The sequence below is a fragment of the Podarcis melisellensis genome (genome assembly GCF_964234715.1).
Source record: "Podarcis melisellensis genome assembly, chromosome: 5".
In the NCBI taxonomy this organism is placed as follows: Eukaryota; Metazoa; Chordata; class Lepidosauria; order Squamata; family Lacertidae; genus Podarcis; species Podarcis melisellensis.
The window spans coordinates 69059808-69083191 of record NC_138537.1 but is presented as its reverse complement, the minus strand read 5'-3'; positions in this window follow the sequence as shown (position 1 = coordinate 69083191).

Sequence of the window (23384 nt, the reverse complement as noted above, 5' to 3'; positions counted from 1 at the left end):
AGAACATAAGGAATGAACAAAGTATACAACAAAGAGAAACAAGAAGGTACAAAGTTATAAAAAGGAACAGCTATAGTCACAAAACAATACTGATGGAGCTTGAATGGTTTGCTGCTATGGAACAAAGTTTCGTGTCAATTGTATTCCAACCCATTGTCTGCTGGGGGAAATCAATGTCATTCAAAGACTCGCCCTTCAGTTTCCTGTACTCCCCCATTCCCAAAGGGTTCTTCTGAGCTGTGACCTTCCATGTCAGGAATTAGAAATGTGCCACTCATCACTCTCGGCCCAGAAAGGAAACAAACACATTATGTGCTAGTCTACTTCTCACCCACTCTGCTGGTGAGCACATCTGACTTCCCAGGTGACTGCAGGGGATGCCCTGCTGGACCGTGACAGCATGGCAAAGAGCCGCAAACTCCTTTACACCAAATCCTCTTCCACTTTAGAAATGCGCTGCAATGGACCACAAAACCTGGAGGGATGACAACGGCTAGGAAATGTCACAATCTTCTTTGTAAATGTGACACAAGCTGACTTGTGGGCGAAATTAACACAACTGGAAGAATTTGCTCAGCCTTGTCAGTGTAATGAAATGTGATCTGTGCCGCCAAATGCTGTGGCGTGGGCAAGTTTGGACCATGTTAGAGCAGCCGTGCCCTTTGGACAAGTGACTTCCTTGCAAAATTTAGAATAACCTTTGGAATACCATATGCCTCATAAAGCGAGGCATATTATTATTTATTAAATTTCTATAAATGGTATGAATAAACTGTATGAATCTCATATCCATGCAAGGGAACACGTTTTCTTTCTTTCTTTCCCAGTTTCTCCGCTGCCTGTCCTTAAGGCTCGGGGCAGCTTGTAGTCTGTAGTTTAATGACGTATCCATTTAAAACAAATTAAAACATATTTTATAACAGGAGAAACATAATCAAGCTAGGACTTCACCAAATGTTTTGTTCTTGGGATGGAAAGTTGTGAAGGAGATGGAATTATTTCCGGGTTGGGTTGGGGAGAGACTTTTAAGCTTTGAGAATGTTCACCTTTTCTCTGTTGCCAGGGCTCACTGCCATTGTTCCGATATGCTGCAATGTCGGTGCTATTCCTCCACTCTTCCAATTATTGCGTATTTTCTTGCTCAGTTGATCACATTGGCAAACTCAACCAACTGGAGATCACATAGCAGGGGTCTGAGCAAGCAGCAACACTTTGAGGAGCACCCCAGCTCCTGTTGAGTTCGGTGAGACCCGGGTCACGGCAGAAGTGAGGTGGTGAAATGGGCTGGTCCACCCCAATCATGGTGGTAAATAGCCAAATGGATTTGAGTATGTTACCAAATAATCGAGGGCAAATGAAGTCAACTCAGAGTGAGGGCAATGTCTCCTAGGCCGGGCTGCAATCCTATGCACTTAAGTGCATTCTTTTTACTGGATAACCCAAACTGTTAGTAACACAATTTAGGACTGTGGTGTTCTTGTTGTTATTATAATGTATGGATTTTTACCTCAGGCGTGTCTCTTTAAAAATAATTCCACTTATACTGTCCCAGCACAACATCTCCAGAAATCTCCTAGATTTACTATTTAATCAGAAGGAAATAACAGCAGGAGAAAGTCTGTGGGAAATTAAACATACACAAACATTAAGAAAGACAGTAAGTGATGTATACTGCCCAATGAAACTTTATAGTTTGTGACCGATAGCTGTATCTGAAAGTGTGATTTACGAGTTTGCATTAAGAGCTGGAATCTTTGTCTAAGCCCTATAAATAACACGTGCCGGTAACTCTTAAGGAACATTTTTCAGCTGGGCGCTAAACAGGCTAGGTAAATATTTTGAGGCAAAATAGGAAAATAAACATACATTTAAGGCACAGCCAACACATATTTAAACCATCTGACTTCCTCCAAAAGGATCCTGGCAAGTGTAGTTTGTTAGCGGCACTGGGAATTGTAGATCTGTGGTGAGGAAACTATAGTCCTCAGGACTTGGGGTGGGGGGAAGAGTCACGTGTTTTAAGTACGCATTAGGTGTGCTTTGACTGTATCTGCTGAAGTTTCCATTGGCAAAATACTTAATGGGTCTGATATCCTCCCCAGCCCTCCCCACCTTTTGCAACTTGCGTGCGTCTGGCAGAAATTCAATAGCTGCCTTTCGGCCTGTACTGCTGCAGTTAATGGCCACCAGAAAAGAGATGACAGCCTTGATATCTAAGCAGGAGAACAATCATGCTCGGGAATCAGGAATTGTTACCCTGGGAACTGTGTTTTGCTTGTACAAAGAGACAGCAATTAAATGTTCGTGGCAACCAGAAAAACCTCTTCCACCGCAAGGACCTCTAGGAGTGGCTAGTTTGTCTTTCTTATAGTTGCGCTAAGCCAGGAGAGAAAAAACAACCCCTCAAGTTTCAAGGTCACTTCCTTAAGACGCTCTGGGATGGTTTGCCACTCTTATCCCTCAAGGCGTATGAGAAGGCGGCATTCTCTGCCGCTGCAGCGTCTCCCACGCCGACGAGTCTCTTTGTCCTTCTGGCTCTGGGGACATGATGGCCCAAAGACTGGAGCCCAGTCAAAAGGACAGCTCTTCATCCAGTGAGCTGTGTAAAACTTGGAGTGGAAGAGGGGGGAGATATTTCTGCCAGTCTCAGAATGAGAGCCTATTTCACTGCACGGCCATAAAATGCGGCAGTTGCTACCCTGCCCTTCTGGGACTTTGTGCGCATGAGTCCTGAGGTCTACAGGGTTATTTCCCAAGCGAGTTCTGCTAAGCAAGTGGGGAAGTCAATTTTTAGTCTGGGAGAATAGTAATTCAGATATCAATGAATATTGATCTCCCTTCTTGACCTAGGAAGGCATTCTCAGATTACTTCCAAAACGAAGGAAACTATACATTATTTATCCGCCTCTTAAACGGCTCACTGTCCATTCTCTTCCTCAAGCCGCACACAGAAATCTGGCCAGAAGGAGCGTTGGAGATGGGGAGGGAAGGAGGCACAATGATGACCTTTCCACCTCCCTCTTTAATAATAATAATAATAAACTCCTGCATTTATATTGGATATGTTTCTCATATACCGACATAGGAAACTATGCCCTATGCCAAGTCAAAGAATTGGTGCATCTAGTTCAGAATTCTCTGCGCACATTGAGTGGCAGTAACTCTCCAGGAATTCAGACCAGGGGCTTCGCCAGAGTCCCAAACCTGCATACCTAGAGAAACTGGGATGGAACCAGAGACCTTCTGCATGCAGATGATCTGCAACCAAGCTTCAGCCCTTCCTTTCCAAAAGTCAGATTCACAATCTCTATTCTGTTCCTCCCCACTACTCTTCATTTCTTTCTTCTCTTAGAAAAAAACCAGAATCCCAAACTTTAAACCAGCTGCTACATACATGCAGCTGAAGAACCTGATGGAAAGGGAGATTAGGGGGTTGTTGGCAACCCCAATTAATTTAGAAGAGACGCATTATGTATAACAAAAAACCAACCAAGTTGTTCATAGGAAGCTGAACGGAAAGGGGAGGAGCCCAGGGAAGAATCTCCCCAATTGGCATTGGCCAGTCATGGGGCTCTGAGAGTTAATGAAGACAGATGAGCCCATCTACACTGCTGGCCTCTCGTTGCTAATGAAAATTATTTAATGGTAAAGCGCTGTCACTGGGAGGGCTGATTAATTAGCAAAGGAAGTAAGGAGAGGAGCTCTAATGGCATATCAGCTGCTAATAATAGAGATCCAATCAAGTCTGGTAGCCTATGTGTTAAAAGAGGAAGATAGGGCAGAGCAGCTTTGCAGCTCACCTTCTGCACCAGCAGCAAGGGTGGCAGCAGGTGCCCTCGTCACCACCAGCGAGCAGCTCTGACCTCCGAATGAGAGGGGCACGGCCAAGATAAATCGCCATCTTCTCTGCAATTAACTTTGGCCTTGGATCCAAAAATCCATATGGCTCAGCACTTGAATGAAAGCGCCGAGAGAGGCGCAAGGGTGCCTAGAAGACTTTGCGTTGGATGGGGCCCAACTGCATGGGAAGGCTGTTGTTTCAGGTGGGTCCCTCCAGCACGTTTCCTTTGCCGATGGAAAACAACGAACTGCTTCGACAGGTGGTGCACTCTCCTTCACAGGAGATTTTTTTTCAAAGTAAAGGCTGGTGGATAGCCATCTGCCACAGATATTGTAGATGCACCCTGCATTGCAAGTACTACATTGAGCAGACTGGACACTGGACCAGATGTTCTCTATGGGATCTTCCAACTCTTAACACTTGATGATTTTATGAAAAACATCACTATGAGAGGGAACAGTATCTGGATGATTCATTGACACAGCACCATTTTTCTTGGGCATTCACAATAGGATGCAACCTAGCCCAAAGCCTGTGGATTTGATTGGGATTTAAATATGGGTGACACCTCTAGAATCACAAAAATGAAGTGAGATCTTCCAAAAATTCTCTAGCTTAAAATCCATTACAGTGGTACCTCGGGTTAAGAACTTAATTCATTCTGGAGGTCCGTTCTTAACCTGAAACTGTTCTTAACCTGAAGCACCACTTTAGCTAATGGGGGCCTCCCGCTGCTGCCACACCACTGGAGCACGATTTCTGTTCTCATCCTGAAGCAAAGTTCTTAACCCGAGGTACTATATCTGGGTTAGCGGAGTCTGTAACCTGAGGCGTCTGTAACCCGAGGTACCGCTGTATTATGATGGATTTCAATGGAAATATTAAAAGGCACAGAACAGATTGTTGGTCCACATTGCATATAACCAGGAGCGGTAAACTGGAATAATGAAACAGCAGATGAGAACAGATCAAGAATCTCGCTTCTAATTTTATAGGCTGCTTTTATAAGAACATATGGAGAGCCCTGCTGGATCAGGACAAAGGCTGTTCTTGTCCAGCAATTTGTCCCCTCAGGGCCATCAAAGTGCCTCTAGAGAGCCCACAAGCAGAACATGAATGCAATAGCCCTTTTCCCTCTTGTTATTCTCAGGGACTTTCCAGGCTGGCATGAAGGTATGGCAAGCCCCAGACTCCTTCCCATTAGCCTGCTGGTAAAGTCTGCTTTGAACTGGATAACTTGAAGCTGGGATGGGGAAGCTGTGGCCCTCCAGAAGTTGCTGGACTACAAGTCCCACTATCCCTGACCCTTCACCACACTGCCTGGGGTTGATGGGAAATGGAGTCCAACGCCATCTGGCAGGCCACAGGTTCACCACCCCTGGTCCCATACAGGGTTAAGGTGTGCTTAAGTGGCACAAGCAAGTCAGCAGTAAATCACAAGTTGGAGTTAACGCTTTACTAGCAAAAACACATTTTGCGCAGGAGTGTCAGGCCTAATGAGCACAAGAACTCATCTCTGGTAGTTCTGGCCCCCAAGAAGCAGTTGCTAAGACTGAAGGTTCCTAAATCACCTCCTCTCCAGGGTTTTTCCCAAGCAATCAGAGACTGTGTCTATGTGTCACCAATCTCTCCCCTGGCTTTTTCATGCCTCTTCTGGTTCTGGGAGCTGGATGCCTCTTCACCAGTCTCTGCCTCTTCGCCTCCTCTGCTTCAGTTTCTTCCTCTCGTTCTGGAATCCTCTCTGCCACAGACTCTCCCTGCTCACTTAGTCCTGTTACCTCTTCAGCTTCCGATGCCTCCTCTTCCCAGTCATCTCCCTCTGACCACTCATTGTTGTCCCACCACCAATCCCCGGGTTCTGAACCTCCTTGGGGGTTCCCCAGCAGCTTCCTCCCACCGTTCCTCTGTGTCCAATCAGTCCATGACACTAAGCCTACTGAAATAATGCAACTGAGATTTTCTTCTTGATTTCTCAAAATAAAGATAATAAGTCAAATTTTGACTTACAGTGGTGCCTCGCAAGACGAAATTAATCCGTTCTGTGAGGCTCTTCGTATAGCGGTTTTTTCGTCTTGCGAAGCAAGCCCATTGACAGCTTAGTGGATTAGCGCTACAGCTGTCAAGCGGCTTCCAGCAATCAGCTGTTAAGCGGCTTATCAGCGGAACAGCTGATAAGCGGCTTAGCGGCTTAAGAAAAGGGTGAAAAAAGCGAAAAAAACCCGCAGGGGGATGCAAGATTTTTTTCGTCTTGCGAAGCAACCCCATAGGGGAATTCGTTTTACGAAGCGCCTCCAAAACGGAAAACCCTTTCGTCTAGCGGGTTTTTCGTCTTGCGAGGCGTTCGTCTTGTGGGGCACCACTGTATTTTCATTTAGTTCACCGCTTTCATAACCATCCATTTTTCTTTTCCTAGATCCAGAGAACTATGGAAGAACAACAAGCGGGGGGCGGGGGCAAGAAGGGAAAATATATTGTATTTTCTTCTGTTTTCATTGAGGCATTTTCACCCTTGTTGACTGTGGGGAGAGTTTTGTGGCAACGCTGAGAAGTGTTTAAATCTTCCGAGGAAAATGTCATCCCCTTCTAGGATATGCTGGGACCAATACATCACCGCAGCCTCAAAATACTTAAAAATAGGTTTTTAATAAGCTATGCATCGCCTGCGCTTTTAGAAGTCATCAGTTCAGCAGAGCAGTAAACCTTTCAGTTAATCCATATGGATTCCAGATTTTATTTGTATTTACTTGATTACTCGGGGGATAGCTCTCTCTCCAATTGTAAGTGAGGCTCCCTTCAAATATCACAAAAGCAGCTGGTTAATGAAACTTCTGGATTTTAGGCCTGCTGCTAATTCATACGAACAGTTGTCTCAAGCTGTTTTGAGCACTGTGTTTTAATTGCCATAACCTGCCCAGTGACTTTAGGGTGAAGGGCAGGCGAAGAAGGATTTTAAAATCCTCCACATGATTTCTGGCTAGGATTCATCCTTAGCAACTGCTATAAATGCTTCTTTCTTGCTAATGCATCAGTAAGGCAAGGATAGGGAGTATTCATGCCAGCTCCTAGGGACTTTCAGACCCTCCCCAATTTATCCAGGCCTATCAGTTAGCACGGCCAATGGTAGGAGGTCAAGGATGAAAGAAACCTATGAGGGCAAGTCTTGTCTAGAACTGCTGGCATATGTAGTTTGCTGCCATGGGTCCAGTGGCAAATCTACACTGGTTGGTTATAATGCTAAAAATGAGTTATAAAAATGTGACACCAGAGGGCGCTGCAGGGCATATAACTTTTTTTAAAAAATAGCCTTTCATAGTGTTTTTACAAATCAGTGTAGATCCAACTCAGGTCAAGGGGCAGCAGATTAAGAAGTTGGAAAACTGACACCCAATGGAGCAAAGAAAGATAAGCTAGGTCCCTTTTGCCCACAGCCCAAGCCCACTCCGGCCATGTCACTCAGAAGGAATCCTGAAGGGTCAAAAAATAATGGAAATGACCATTCTAGAGTTTCAAGGACGAAATGAGATTTGATCTACCTCTTCCCCGCCCTCCGCCCCAAGGCGCAGCAGAGGAATAGCGAAGCCTTTAGTGTTCCACTCGCTTAAACTTACCTTTTGATGCTGACAAAAGGAGAGGTCTGAAATATTTTCTCTGCGTGGTGGGGGACATGTCTATTCAGCCCGATTTCCCTTTTCTACAATCAACCTGCTGGGTGCTGCTCCACAGGTACATGCACAATATTCTGCAGAAACACAGTTACCCTCCAGCAGCAAGTGTACGATTTCTTAAAACGAGAGAAAGAAAAGACCTGAGGACAAAGCAGAATGGTAGCAGTCATAAACACAGCACAAATCATTACCTCTGACAGTTTTTTTTCCTTTTATTTCCTTCCACTACCTATTTCCAAAGCCATTTTCCCACAATTTTTATTTATTTTTTATTTTGACCTATTTCGGCAGTTAATGAGCACACCACGCAATGCGGCTGCAGGCGCAGATTTACGCACAAGTTAAGTAAACTACAGTTTAGGGCTTCCGATTATGAAAGGTCTCAACAATTTTCTTTTAAAAAAAACACACTAAATTTCAGTGACGTCGCTCTTAAAGAAAAAAATCACAAAAGAATGTGCTTTTAAATGTTATGTCATGTGCAAAACACAGTTGTGTTTCTGTGTAACTGTTCCCAGGTTGCTGCCGTGAAAAGCTCCCATATATGCTAACTAAGAAATCATAAGGTGTTTTCATTTAAAAGCAGTGCTTTTTTTCTGAGGGGAAGCAGGGGGATGCATACCCCTAAACATTTTGCGAATCTAAGTTTGGCCTCATTGAGGGGCAGTATTTCAATAGGAGTAGGAATATGAGAGTACCCCGAAACATTTTTTTAAGGGAAAAAAAGCACTGTTTAAAGGCATTTCACGGCTTATTGCAATATAAAGGTTTAAATTAGATTGTAATGTTTTAGTTGTATCCCCACCTATGTGCAGGTATAAATGGGAATTTAAAAGTATATCATTTATATTTTCATTGCCTTCTCTGTTAGAATAATGCACATTTTGTTTTGCAATGCAAACTTGACCAAGCTTAGGCCCTCAGCATGTCTTACTCCAGTCCTGGGGAGCTGCTTTCAACATATTACTTGGTTCTACTTTCCATGCAGGGTGGAGAATTCAGGGCAGACTTCGCTATACATTGCAGCTGATCCAGTCTGCAGCTGCTGTTTCCTGGAGTTTCCTCTCCTGACCCCCCCCCCCAAATGGATGGGATACAAAGTTGGTGACTGGTTGCAAAGGAGCAGAATGCATTTGTACCTTTAGGAGTAATATAAAGGTAAAGGTAAAGGGACCCCTGACCATTAGGTCCAGTCGTGGCCAACTCTGGGGTTGCGGCGCTCATCTCGCTTTACTGGCCGAGGGAACCGGAGTACAGCATGACTAAGCCGCTTCTGGTGAACCAAGAGCAGCACACGGAAATGCCGTTTACCTTCCTGCCGGAGCAGTACCTATTTATGTACTTGCACTTTGATGTGCTTTCGAACTGCTAGTTTGGCAGGAACAGGGACCGAGCAACGGAGCTCACCCCATCGCGGGGATTCGAACCGCTGACCTTCTGATCGGCAAGTCCTAGGCTCTGTGGTTTAACCCACAGCACCACCCGCATCCCATTGCTGGAGGTAGCATGCCTGTACTAAATATCAGCTGCTAGGACTCACAAGTGGGAAAAGAGTGCTTAGATCTTTATTGCAGGCTTCCCAGAGGTATCTGATCAGCCATTGTGAAAACAAAATGCTGGGCTAGATGGGCATCTGACCTGATTCTTATAGACTTATATAATTGTAGAGTTGGAAAGGGACCCTTAGGGTCATCTAGTGCAATGCAAGAATCTCAGCTAAAGCACCCATGACAGATGGCTATCCAACCTTAAAAACCTCCAATGTTCTGATGCTGGTGGTATCATTCTTACTTTTGTTTTCTAGCTTTCTTCCAACATGGATCCCAAAGTATCATATATGTGGATTCCAAGGGGTCTCAAATCTAGACACTGACTAGACCAGACTCATATCTCCTTAACCTTCAAGAAGGTGGTGGTCTCCTCTGCCTTAAGAACATCCTCAGCATTTACACAAGACGTCTTCATTTCTCCTTATCAAGATTATTCATAGCCAACCTTTCAGTCTAAAAGGTTCTCAAAGCAGGGTACATTTGACATTAAAAATGTGAAATCTGCAGATAATATTTGCTATGTTGGCCTTTGGAAGCTTTGGATTATGAGCAACCCATCCATTTGTTGTGATGCTTAACCCTGTGGATTTTTGTAATCATTCATTGATGTGTGTTGTCATGCATTATTTGCTTAAATGAGATTATAATGCTACTGAGCATCTTGCAAAGTGCTTTCAAGTGTTTGAGGCACTTCGCCAGCATTACCTCAGCGATGCTTGCTTACAACAGTCCTACCATTATCAGATGGGATGAGGGGCTAAGGAAAAGTCACTTGCCTGAGATAGTAATCCCTGTGCACTCTTACCTGTGAGTGAATTCAGTGAGACCTACTTCTCAGTAAAGGGACGCAGGTGGCGCTGTGGGTTAAACCACAGAGCCTAGGACTTGCCAATCAGAAAGTCGCGGTTCGAATCCCTGTGACGAGGTGAGCTCCCGTTGCTTGGTCCCTGCTCCTGCCAACCTAGCAGTTCGAAAGCACGTCAAAGTGCAAGTAGATAAATAGGTACCACTCCAGCGGGAAGGTAAATGGCATTGCTGTGTGCTGCTCTGGTTTGCCAGAAGCAGCTTAGTCATTCTGGCTACATGACCTGGAAGCTGTATGCCAGCTCCCTTGGCCAATAAAGTGAGATGAGCGCCGCAACCCCAGAATTGGCCACGACTGGACCTAATGGTCAGGGGTCCCTTTACCTTTTTACTTCTCAGTAGCTATGTATAAGACTGCCTGATCATACCTGTTGAATTCATAATAGAAAAAGCCATTGCCTGATTCACTCTGTCCCTGAGAGACAAATCTGATCTGTTGCAAGTTCTGTCATTAAGATATCCCATAATGGCGTTGGTTTTGTTGGAGGTAAAGATAATAGCAGCCACAGATGGGGGTGGGTAAATGTGATCAAGTTTATGTATGATGCAGAAAGGGGGGGTTGCATCCTGATCAGGTTTTTGATAATGGCATGGTGACTAACCTTTCTCCCATGCTATTTCCCTAATTAACATTGCTACCCTGAAGCTGCAACAGTGGTACCTTGGTTCTCAAATTTAATCTGTTCCGGAAGTCTGTTCCAAAACCAAAGCGTTCCAAAACCAAGGTGCACTCTGCCATGGAAAGAAACGCAAAATGGATTAATATTTTCCAGACTTTTAAAAACAACCCCTAATACAGCAATTTAACATGAATTGTACTATCTTAGAAAACCACTGATCCATAAAATGAAAGCAATAAACAAAGTACTGCAGTCACACAAGCAATCAAGCAATCGGTAGCTGAACTGGGTTCCACACAGTCACAAAAACAAAACAAAAAGAGCCGCAAAAACAAAAACGCAAAATAAATAGCAAAAGCAGATAGACCTCAGCATAACACTCAAACCGTCAGTGTAACACTCAGTATGGAAATGTGGCTCTCAAAACGGAAGTGCGGCACTCAAATCGGAAGTGTAACACTCAAAATGGAGCACATTTGGCTTCTGAAAAGAGTTCGCAAACTGGAACACTTACTTCTGGGTTTCCAATGTTTGGGTTCCAAGTTGTTTGAGTACCAAGGTACCAGTTTATTTGCATCGTTATGGAGCAACGCTTACAGGTATCATATGGGCACTTCTGTGGGAGGGGTAGGGAACTTGTGACCTTCCAGAAGCTGAAAGACTCCAACACCCATCTTCCTCAGCCAATGGAAATGGATTGTGGGAGTTGTAGTCCAGTCTGGTGGGCCACAGCTTCCCAATCCTTGCTCTATGTTTTGCCGTGAGAGCAAACAGTTTCAGGGAGGCTATTTTCATCAGGAATTGGGCACAGGAAGGGAAAATTAATCACCTATTCCCCTCCCTCCAGTGCCCTTGGCTCTCTCAGCTGGTGGTGTGTGTGTGTCTGCTGTTGCAAATGAACTTTAGTTTAAACCTAGAGGAGTCCCGGTTGCACATCTCCAGCATCACATCCAATTTGACCTACAACCGGCTATCTGCCGAGAGTCGGATGATGTCCAAACCCTGTGAGGGTGCCTGACAGCAATCTGCAAGATTAGTACAAACTGGGAATCTGCCTCCCCTGTGCTTTTTGTACTTGGCAGGGGATTTCTTTCAAAGGTGCAGTCTGCAGACACCGTGCTCTCCACGTGACTGAAAGGGTCAGAAAACGTGGATGCAATGCCAGGCCTGCAAGCCCTAGCACAGCAAAGGATAGTGAGCCTGGCGCAACATTGGCAAGAAATGTCCAGTACAGAGCATTGATAACAACCCGGCGGCTCACGCCACCTCCACTGCAGGAGTAATATGATGTAACAGCCAGAACATGATGTTTCCTGGCTACTCACAGCAGGCAGGCAGAGCCTCCGAGACTCTGACTGCTGAGCAAATTAGAGCGTCTTGCAGCCTATGCTTACCTACTTGGCAGAACATCAAGGGCTTGAGGCTACACACACCTCTCCACTTTGCCATGTGTAATTTCTGCCATTCATCAAATCCAGTGGTTTACCTGAAAGGGTGCGCGTTGCGGGCAGGAGGGGGAGTTACCATGCATTCCCACCCCACCCCCCAATAACCACAAATAGACCCGTTTTCTAAAGTCTTTGTCTCACTTGAGATCGCCTGGCATTCCCCAAAGGGAACTTTTATATAATCTCTGAATCCAGCCTCTGTTATCCAACCAACTCTATGTTGGTTCACACAGCATAAAACAAAAACAAAAAAACACAACAACAACAAAACTTGGGAATGAGGTTTTCAATATCCAGAGCAAGAGATTAGGGCTTGAGTTTGTTGTTGCCACAAGTGGTGATGAGAGCTTTTCATGTGTCAAGTCCTTGGAAGATAAAGATGGTATATAAATTAAACATTGACAGATGGTCTGGACAGAAGAAGGGGTTTGTCATTGGGCCATATGTCTTCCAGGTATCAGATTCCTAGCTAACACTGGATTCAGTCTCAAAAACCACCTTATAAGTTACCTGCACCTGCATTTTGGGGATATGGGTCACATGACGTTTCCACCATCTGCTTGACATCTCGATTTCTCTAGCGCCTAAAATCTGCTTTTTGCCTGACCATTAGCTGTGTGAAACATCGTCTAAAATGATTACATTCCACTGGAGCGCGCAATGTGTGTTTGGCATGTCACAGTTTGGGGCTTAAATGGGCTATCCCTGCTTTCAGAGCCCACCCCCTGCCTGTGCCCACAATCATGTCACATTCTACTTGCCCTTCCTTGCCCCATTTTCTTTCTGCTGCTGCCCCCATTTCCCATGCTTCCGAGTACCGTCCCGCACCTTTCACTGAGTCTCTTCAACACATTTGACTTACTTCTGGTTTGCTCATTGCTCCAACACGTGCCAACGGCCTCCACTTTCCCCACCAGCCCATAATGTGCTCTTCCACCCACTGGGTGGAACAATCTAGCAAAAGCTGCACCACCAGAAAGCAGCCTAGGGAAGATCCACTGAGGCCTGCTTCTGAAATTGTGGAAGCTTAGTCGGCGCATATCTAATAAAACAATGCCCCCTAGCAATCTAGCAATCTAACAATGCCCCCCAACCCCACAAAAAAATGCATGGGGGTAAAAGAGAAGCAAGCAGAGCACATGCATCTTTCTTCTTTCCACCGGAAACAGAAATCAGTGGGTTTTATGCGCTGCTTATGAAAAGTTTGTGAGCAGGGGCTCATGATCAATAGGCGCCTAGATGTGAAATACAAATTAGGCAGAACATGTGGTTTTGGTCGAACAAACTGCAAGAACAGCAAACAACCAGCACAGAGCATTACAATGCACAAAACTGATTTGAGAAATGTGGGTTTTCAAAAGATACGCCTGATCTTTTAGAAACTCTCACTAGAACATGCTCTCCAGTAGCTGTTCCCTGACCCCTAGTGGCAGGCAGAGAACACTGCATTGCAACATGTTCATAAATGGTGCAGCCAGTCTGCACAACTTGTGATTCAACCAGCCTCATGCAGAGCGTCAGCTAAGACAGGCAGCCAAATCAGGAAGACTGAGACCTGGCTAGACCGCAATGCATACCAACTCTGATCTTGCAGGCCAGTGACAGAGAACCCTTTTTCCTAAGGGTTTGTGGGCTGCTTCACATATCCTATTTTAACAAGAGTGGCTGGGAAAACCCAGCCAGATGAGCGGGATATACATCATCATCGCCATCATCATCACAAGTGCACCTGAAGTGTTTTGTGTGCCCGTGTATGGGCACAACAGCATACATTTCAGAAAATGCATGTTTGCAAAGTTACATGCATTGAAGCCCAGGGACTGGCTGTGCGTCCTGAACCACCGTGCATTATCCAAGAGGCTGGGTTCTATGGCCTCTCTCTGTAAAGACTGAAATAAAAAAGGACTGTAATAAACTTTTCCTTAAATTTATAATTTCCTGGGCAACCAACCGGGAGCCGCTAACAGCACCCTGAGAGTTGCGAATACTGATTTCTATTTCAAGAAACAACCTAGCCGCAAGGCAATCAGTCTTGTAGGGGCAGTTCTACTAAGGTCCATCCAGTCTGGCCTTCTGTTCTGACAGTGGCCAATCAGGTGGAAAACTGGCAAGTCGGAGCCAAATGCAATGATCTTCTCCAGCAGCAGATATCCAAAGGCATACTGCCTTCATTGGTGGCACTCTCACTCCTCAGCAAGGCCCCTTTGTTTACCATCTCCATTCCTTGTTTTATACTTGTCATGGTCATCATCCACATCAACCTCAACTCAAGCGACAACCCGATTCCTTTTCTGAGTCCTATTCACAGAAAGGGACTCTATGCAAGTGTGTGTGGAAGTAAACCCCACTCTGCTCATAGGCCTTACTCATAGCTGGGTGTCAGGGATTTTTTTGCAAAGAAAACGTAGAACTGCCCAGTGGTATGTGATTATAACTCATGCACAAAGCACTACACACCTGTGCATTTCCTTCATGCGTGTGTGCACACTTTCCTGCTTACAGTCACATTCCATGACATTTAGACGCTCGCAAAGAGTGGGAAAGAAGCCTCAGAACTGGGGATTTGGTGGCACTAACGCAGAAAAGTGTTGTAAGCACCACACATGAATTGCGGGCTTTGGGGGAGGTGAGAAATTGGTATGTTTGGTCAGAATCAGGGGTTCTAGGGCAACACGGACAACCGAATTTACTTTTCACATTGTTTACTTTTCACGTCACCTAACATAATACAATTTTTTGCGTGGCTTGAATTTTTGAGCTGCCCAAATATTCTTTTTGTTCTGCCCATTTGGGGTCAGGCTGCCCATTAAAAACAACGAGCCCTGGCAGGTGTGCACAGGATGATGGCCTTAACCTTTGTCTTGGTCCCTGCCTCCGCTCAAGGTATTTAAATTCATGTGCGCTTTCCGCAGTGATTTATTCCCTTTCTCTTAAAAAACAATTTGGACAGAGCATAAAAGATTATGACTATTCTCCAACCCTGTTACAACAGACTGTATGTCCTAGAATGTATTTTCAATGTCAAACTCCTATAAGTCCAGAGAAGTGAACTTGGGCTATTACCACCTATGGCAATGGGCCAGGACAGAAGATTTTCTGCCATGCAAAGAGGTAGTCAGGCTGCCTTAAGGGGCCTTAAGAACATGAGCAAGAGGAGTCCAGGATAGGGCTTCCATACGTCTGGAATTCCCACCCACCCACTTTTGTGTCAGGATTCTCACTTTTAGAAATATGGCAACCCTACCACAGGAAGAAAAGCTCCATCCCTGCGATGGCACCTCCAAGGAGTCCCTGGTCCACAAGAAGAAAGCTCTGGGACATAAATGTCCCATTCTCACTGATACTGAGATGGGGAAGAGGACAGGGACAGCCTTGGCTCTGCAAGATGCAAAGCCCCCTCACTCCCAAACAAATACACCAGTAGCCAGGTTAATTTTCGTCCATTGGCGTCAATGGGAGATAAAAAAATTAAATGAGGAAAATAGAAGGAGGAGGAGGAGGCATACAGGACCCACCCCCCACATACCTCAGCTGATCTGTGCAGGTCTGTAGGCGAGCCATCAGCCCCTCCTTGCTCATGAAATAATTGATCTGATTTGCATTCTCAACAGGAAGGGATGGGGAAATCTTGTCAATTTCAGTTTCTCCAGCTCCCAGGGCCTTCTGGCGGTTCCCTCACTGCAAGAAGCCAAGTTACAGGGAACCAGGCAGAGGGCCTTCTTGGTAGTGGCGCCCTCTCTGTGGAACGCCCTCCCACCAGATGTCAAAGAGAATAACTACCAGACTTTTAGAAGACATCTGAAGGCAGCCCTGTTCAGGGAAGCTTTTAATGTTTGATGTACTGTATTAGAGTATTTTAATTTTTTTTTTGGAAGCCCAGCCAGATGGGCGGGGTACAAATAAAAAATTATTATTGTTGTTGTTGTTGTTATTTCTCGTTTCCCCCCGTTTTAAGCTCCCTTCTCTGCACTTCCATATCAGTCTGTGACTTTCTCCTAATACACACGTTCATGCAGTTTTACCTAACGTACACATTTTTGTAAAGCAACGCATTTCTGCCGTGTTTCTGTTCTCGTATTGTTTCAGAAAGTGCGAATTGGGGAGGTTCTCAGCCTTTAAATGCAAACTGAATCGAATTTTTCTCCCACCCCTAACTGCAACACACAACCCAGTGAGAGTTGTTCTGCCCATTGCATTGGGGGGGGGGGACCTTCGCTTGCCCTGACAGCCAACTGGCCGCGCACCTGCTTCCCCCCAGTCCATTTTCCTCCCCCCTCTCAAGCAAATGAGTAAATGAGTCCTCCTCAATGACTTTGGCACGGCGACACGACAAGGCCGAGCCTTGCGCGGGGGATAATTAATACTTGTTAATAATTCATCCCTGTTTATCTGGCTCTTTAGTCAGTGTAAAGGTTGCCACAAATCCACTAAATCCAAAACACTAAACAAGGCTTTTAATTAAACCTTTTGTGTGTGAAAGACAGCGGCAATGTTATAAATACTGACGGAGCTGGAAGAACCTGCTGCAGCAGGGATTGCAGTGATGCCAGCAGAGACCGGCAGAGTAGAGAGAGGCAGCTCTGGTAGGTGAGTTGGGTGGGGGAGGGAAGCAGGCACCTTTGCCACCCAAGCTATAACTTAATCCTGCTGGCTTTGAAACAGCTATTCTTAGCCTGATTATTCAAAATGTCCTCCCACGGAATTATGCATATGCACACACGTACATGCCAGTCTTTGAAATCACGAAGTCACTTTAATTGCCTTTCTTATAATTAAGCAAGCACGCCTTTTGCCAATGCCTCCCTACCCCCAACCAACCAACCACTCCTTACTAGTGGAACCCAAAGGGATATCTAAAGTACAACCTTTTCCCTCCGGTGTAGAAATGGCTAATCGTACTGTTGCATTCCACCCCAATCTCCAAATGGTTTGAGATGACAGGGGTTCCGGGAGCTTATGCAAGGTTTCCATTTCCTTCAGGAATGAGGCACAGTGGAGACCATGGAGTCTTTATGATATATGGTTTATTTGCACAAATATACAACCTGAGCATTCGATGCAGGGGTTCACGGCATCACAGGAGCCAACTCCTAGGGGGCAAAGGGTCTTCGCCTCCCCCCCAATAAAATATTGGAGGGGGCCACCCCCCCAAAAAAGGTTGATGATCATTGCCATTCAAATGGTGTGTGTGCACCACATTATGTGATCAATTGTGCAGGGCGGGGCTTACTTGCCCCCCCCCCAATATTTTAATTCCTGTTGGCACCCCTGCACAGCATGAACACCCAAAAAGCATCTCGTTTCTCCCATAGCTACAGCCTGGGATTCAAGTGGAAATCAAACTTTGCTCTGACTCTCTGTCCAGCTTGCTGCTTTACTTATCACTGTCCAAGCTCTCAGTTCTCAATGCTGACTTTTGTCTGCCTCGCTACTTGCGAGTTGAGGAAGCAGCCCCACACATTTGTCGTCTCCCACTGAAAACCCTTCCCTTGTTCCCCTTGCTTCCTGGCTATTCCCCTTGCTAGCCTGGCTATTCGAAGAATGAGAGCCTTGGTTAAATTCTAACCTTTGCTGGATGCAGGGATTAGAGGAGTCTCTGCATACAGGCCATTTTTCACCCTCTGCCAAACTTATAACAATACTGTAATGAGATCTGGTGGGAGCGGGACGGTTGTATGATTTTTCAATGCTTCCCCTCCCCAGTCCTATGAATCTGATCATAAAAGGGGACTGCTAAAGGGGGTCAGATCATTTGGAAGTGGCAGAGTATCTGATGTCTCCGGTTCAATCCCTGGCATCTCCAGAGATGTCCCATCTGAAACCCTGACGAGCTGCCAGTCATTTTGACAACGCTGCGCTAGATAAGCCAATGGTCTGTGCAAGGCAGCTTCCTGTGTTCCTAGGACAAGCTTAACCTGGCAGAGTTGTTGGGAGGAAAGACCTTTGTATGACTACAGCAGATCCGGCCAAGTTCAGGTGGAGGCAAACAAGCAGTTGTGATTTTGGAAACAGAATATAATTGCCCTTAATCTTTCCTGCAAACACTGGAACTTTTGGAGCCAATGTTCCAGCTTCGCAAGCACTCCCACAAGGGCCCCTGTCTGTCCTTTCTCTGGCAGAATCTCTAAATTCCCTACTGCAAAGACGGGAAACCTGTGGCCCTCCAGATTTTGTGGGACTCCAGCTCCCATCAGCTGCTGCCCGTCTGGTCAATGGTCAGGCATTATGGGAGTTGTAGTCTAATTAACATCTGGAAGGCCACAGGCTCCCCATAACTGCCTACTGCTTTTGTGTAGCAGGTTGGGCATATTCAGATCAGCTGGAAGACACTTGTGCCATGGTACCTCTGCAGGCAGCAATCAACTCTTGTTACGGAGATTTGCAAAGCACAGTCTGTTCCATAGCTTGCGTAAAGCAAGCAATTATCACAGCTCTTAAGTAAGTTAGGTCTGATGCAACCAATAGATTTGCTAAATGGTGCTCCAGCAGTGTGTGGCAAGTCGTCCAGTAAATCTTTTATTAACTCTATAGCCTATGTACCTATTTCCATTGCCAGATTCACGCATACACACGTCCCTGCCATCATATTTCTTTCAAATTTAATTTTGATTTGTGAAAGATCTATTTTAGCAAACTGCTGACAAATGGCAGCTGAAGGGAACCATATATTATTGAAAAGTTATCCGGCAATATAATGAAGTGCTTTCCTCGGATCAGCATTACTCCTGGAATGATTGCTCTGACCACAAAAAAAAACCAAACACCATTCTAATGAACCAAGATATATGCAGTGTGCTAGTTCACAAAGGCGTCACTGTTAGTGGTAAGAAGAAATGGAAGTCAAACATGGACAATCACTGCAACAACAGCCAAGGAAAAACCCCAGAAGTGATGCCAGAGACTCAGAGTTATGGATCCCAAAAGACTCATATAAACAAGTGAATCTCACCAGGAGAAGACAATTGCTAGACTTGGTGTTAAATATCAGGGAGTGTGGGATGTGCTGGGAGTCAGGTCAAATATTGCAGTTGTGCCCCTTCTGACTCCTGATCTTAGCGTTCTGACAGCCATTCCAAAATCTTTCATGCTTATGATGAATCGACTTATGTGAGTCACACAAGCATTTTCTTTATTCTTGTAAGAGCTGCACTCTTGCAAACTTTTCCCTCCCAGAGTTACAATTCCCAGAGTTCCCTGGGATGAGGGATTGCCTGTTAAACCACTCTGGGAATTGGAGCTCCATGAGGGGTACAGGGTCTTCTAGCATCTCACAGCATCCTTAACAAACCACAGTGAACCAACTGCAATCTAGGAGGCAGGCAAATGTTGTCCCTATCTTCAAAAAAGGGAGACAAGAAGACCCAGGTAACTACCGACAGGTGATCTTGACATCAATACCAGAGAAGTTCCTTAAACAGATAATTCAACAGTCAGACTGTGAGCATTTAGAAAAGGATGCTGTGATTACGAAGACCCAGCATGTGTTTCTGAAAAATAAGTTGTGCCAGACCAATCTGATTTCTTTTTTGATAGAATTACAAACTTGGTAGATCAGGAAAATGCTGTGGACACAGTGTATCTTGATGTAAGGCTTTTGACAAAGTCCCCCATAGTATTCTCACAAGGAAGCTGGTAAAATGCAGGTTAAATGGGGTAACTGTTAGGTGGATTTGTAGCTGGTTAACTGACCAAACCCAAAGAGTACTCATTAATGGTTCCTTGTCATCCTGGAACAAAGTGACAAGTGGGGTGTTGCAGGGTTCTGTCCTGGGCCCGTTGTTGTTTAACATCTTTATCCTTGGATGAAGGAATTGAGGGGATGCTCATCAAATCTGCAGAGGACACCAAAGTGGGAGGGGTAGCTAATGTCGCAGAAGGCAGAATCAGAATTTAAAATGACCTTAGCAGATTGGAGAACTGGGTGCAAGCTAGCAAAAAAATGAATTTCAGTAGGGACAAATGTAAGGTTCTGCACTTAGGCAGGAAGAACCAGATGCACAAATATAGGATGGGGAAACCCCTGGTTTACTAGATGTACATGTGAAAAGGATCTAGGGGTCTTGGTGGAACACAAGCGTAACATGAGTCAACATGTGTGTGATGCAGCAGCAAAAAAAGCTAATGGCCATCTGTGGATGCTTTAGCTCAAGATTCATGCATTGCAGGGGGTCGGACTAGATGGCCCTAGATGGGTCCCTTCCAACTCTATGATTTAGGGGCTACCCAGAGAATGTTGTTTATTATGCCCACCACCCAGCATAAGAGGTGCTACTCAGAGGAACTCTCCTTCAGGTAAGAGACAGGCAAAGGTCAGACCAGCTCACCTGCCCTTTTGAATTTTCTACTTTATCTGGGAGCATACAGAGGATAATTAAGAAGCACTGGCAACTTATGTGAGCTACCAGGATGTGAGGAGCCCCCCTCCGGGGGTTCTAGAAGGACAAATTCACCAGGTCATACTAGTCCATAGAGATGCATATTCATGGCTTCCGTCTGTCTTGGGAGCCAATGGAGGAGTACGCCTTTGGAAGTGAAGTCAAACCGTTGGAGAGTTACAGCGCCTGCTGTGGCTGTAGAGATTCGGGAGACACATGTTTTCTTGCCGCTGGGGCAGATGAAGGCGTTCTGCTGCAGATGCACCATGGAGTTTCTTCTCTCTGCCATCCTCCCAGAGGTCATTCCTCCTCTGGCCACTGCTATGGATACACGACCTGGCCTGATCCAGCAGGCTCTTCTTATGTCATTATCGATAGATATATGTTGATACAGGCAAAATTGATGCAAATTTCATCATCTTTTTTTTGATGAGGTGGTCACACTGGCACACTGTTCTCATTTCTGTTCTCCCTGCTGCTAAATCCTCCCTTCCTGGCCCTTTCTTCTTTCTAAAAACAACCCATCTGATAGGTTCCCTTATTACTTCTGCCTCTTGAGGCAGTCACAGGCAGGCATCTCGGTATCCAGACATTTCTGGTAACATCTCACTGGCACTCTGTGCTGCAAGCGTTTCATTCATTCAAGGCTGTCTCTACCACTGACTCAATATTTTTGGTACCCTGCAGACCTTTTCCGTTCTGTTCTCCAAGCTGAGAACAGTCAGGTCATCAGTCCAAACTACAAATAAAATGGTATTTGTTGTCCTATGTCATTTTTTCAGATCTCCACATCCTGTTTTAATGGATTGTAAGCAGGGCTGCAATCCTGACCCCACTTATCTGGGATTTCACTTCTATGTGCATTTGAATGCAATGGAACCTTGGAATGGGAGCAGGGGCGCCGACTTATAAAAAATATTGGGGGGGCCCATACCGACTTATAAAAAATATTGGGGGGCCCAAGACCTCCAAACCGCTGCTGCTGGGGGAACGAAAGGGGCGAGCCCCGGGCTGCCCCGACCTTAAGTGAACCTGTGAGGTTGGCTGCCGCCGTGGGCGGTGAATATTAATGATGTATCATTTTTGTGCTTCATGCTGTGGCCACGGACATGTGATCTGATGGTGAATTTGGGGTGACCCAATGCAAAAATCCTGAGAATCCCTGTGGATCCATGCTTTGTAACCACGTTTTTGCACCATTGCAGCCCCAGGCAACAGTGGGTGTGTGATTTTTGGGGGGCAGGCTGTAGCCATGGACATGCTATGTGCTCTGATGGTGAATTTGGGGTGACCCAATGCAAAGATCCTGAGGATCCCTGTGGATCCATGTTTTGTAACCACGTTTTTGCACCATTGCAGCCCCAGGCAACAGTGGGTGTGTGATTTTGGGGGGGCAGGCTGTAGCCATGGACATGCTATGTGATCTGATGGTGAATTTGGGGTGACCCAATGCAAAGATCCTGAGGATCCATGTGGATCCATGCTTTTAAACCACATTTTAAGTGGGGAGGGAAGGAAAAACACAGAACGGACAAGGAGCACGAGAGGGGTGTGCAGAGAAGCAGCTGGCTAAGAATGCAGGGGAGGGGTATAACGGCAGGGAGGAAAGGAAGGCAAAAGTTTTCCCTCACCTACCCACCCAAGCCAGCCAGCTCCCGAGTGCGCTCTCTCTCTCTCTCTCTCTCTCTCTCTCCCCCCCCCTCCTGGAGCACAGAGACGACACTCTGCTTGCCTGGAGGGGAGGGGCTTTCCCTGCTCTTTGTTCCGTTTGAGCAAACACAGCAAGGAAACAGAGGCGAGTGGGCAGTAAGACCCTGAGGCAGAATGCAGGAAAGCAGCCGCTTCCTCTTTTTGAGGGAAAAATACGGTAATAATTTTCTTTAATTATTGGGGGGCGGAGCCCCCCCAAACGAATTTTTGAGGGGGCTCGGGCCCCCTCAGGCCCCATGGAGTCGGCGCCTATGAATGGGAGCAAAGCTCTGCTCCCATCAGCAGTTGCTGCCCATCTTGTTGTCGTTTAGTCGTTTAGTCGTGTCTGACTCTTCGTGACCCCATGGACCAGAGCATGCCAGCAGTGACGTAGCGTGGGTTGTCAGCACCCGGGGCAAGGCAAGTAATTTGCGCCCCCTAACCCGTGGATTTGCGCCCCCTAACCCTAACCTAACCCTAACCCCCAGATGTTGCGCCCGGTGCGGCCGGCCCCCCCTACACCCCCCCCCCGCTACGCCACTGCATGCCAGGTACTCCTGTCTTCCACTGCCTCCTGCAGTTTGGTCAGACTCATGCTGGTAGCTTCGAGAACACTGTCCAACCATCTCGTCCTCTGTCGTCCCCTTCTCCTTGTGCCCTTCATCTTTCCCAACATCAGGATCTTTTCCAGGGACTCTTCTCTTCTCATGAGGTGGCCAAAGTATTGGAGCCTCAGCTTCAGGACCTGTCCTTCCAGTGAGCACTCTGGGCTGATTTCCTTAAGACTGGATAGGTTTGAGCGACTTGCAGTCCATGGGACTCTCAAGAGTCTTCTCCAGCACCATAATTCAAAAGCATCAAATCAGCGATCAGCCTTCTTTATGGTCCAGCTCTCACTTCCATATATCACTACTGGGAAAACCATAGCTTTAACTATATGGACCTTTGTTGGCAAGGTGATGTCTCTGCTTTTTAAGATGCCATCTATGTTTGTCATTGCTTTTCTCCCAAGAAGCAGGCATCTTTTAATTTCGCGACTGCTGTCACCATCTACAGTGATCATGGAGCCCAAGAAAGTAAAATCTCTCACTGCCTCCTTTTCTTCACCTTCTATTTGCCAGGAGGTGATGGGACCAGTGGCCATGATCTTCTTTTTTTGATGTTGAGCTTCAGACCATATTTTGCGCTCTCCTCTTTCACCCTCATTAAAAGGTTCTTTAATTCCTCCTCACTTTCTGCCATCAAGGTTGTGTCATCTGCATATCTGAGGTTGCTGATATTTCTTCCGGCAATCTTAATCCCGGTTTGGGATTCATCCAGCCCAGCCTTTCA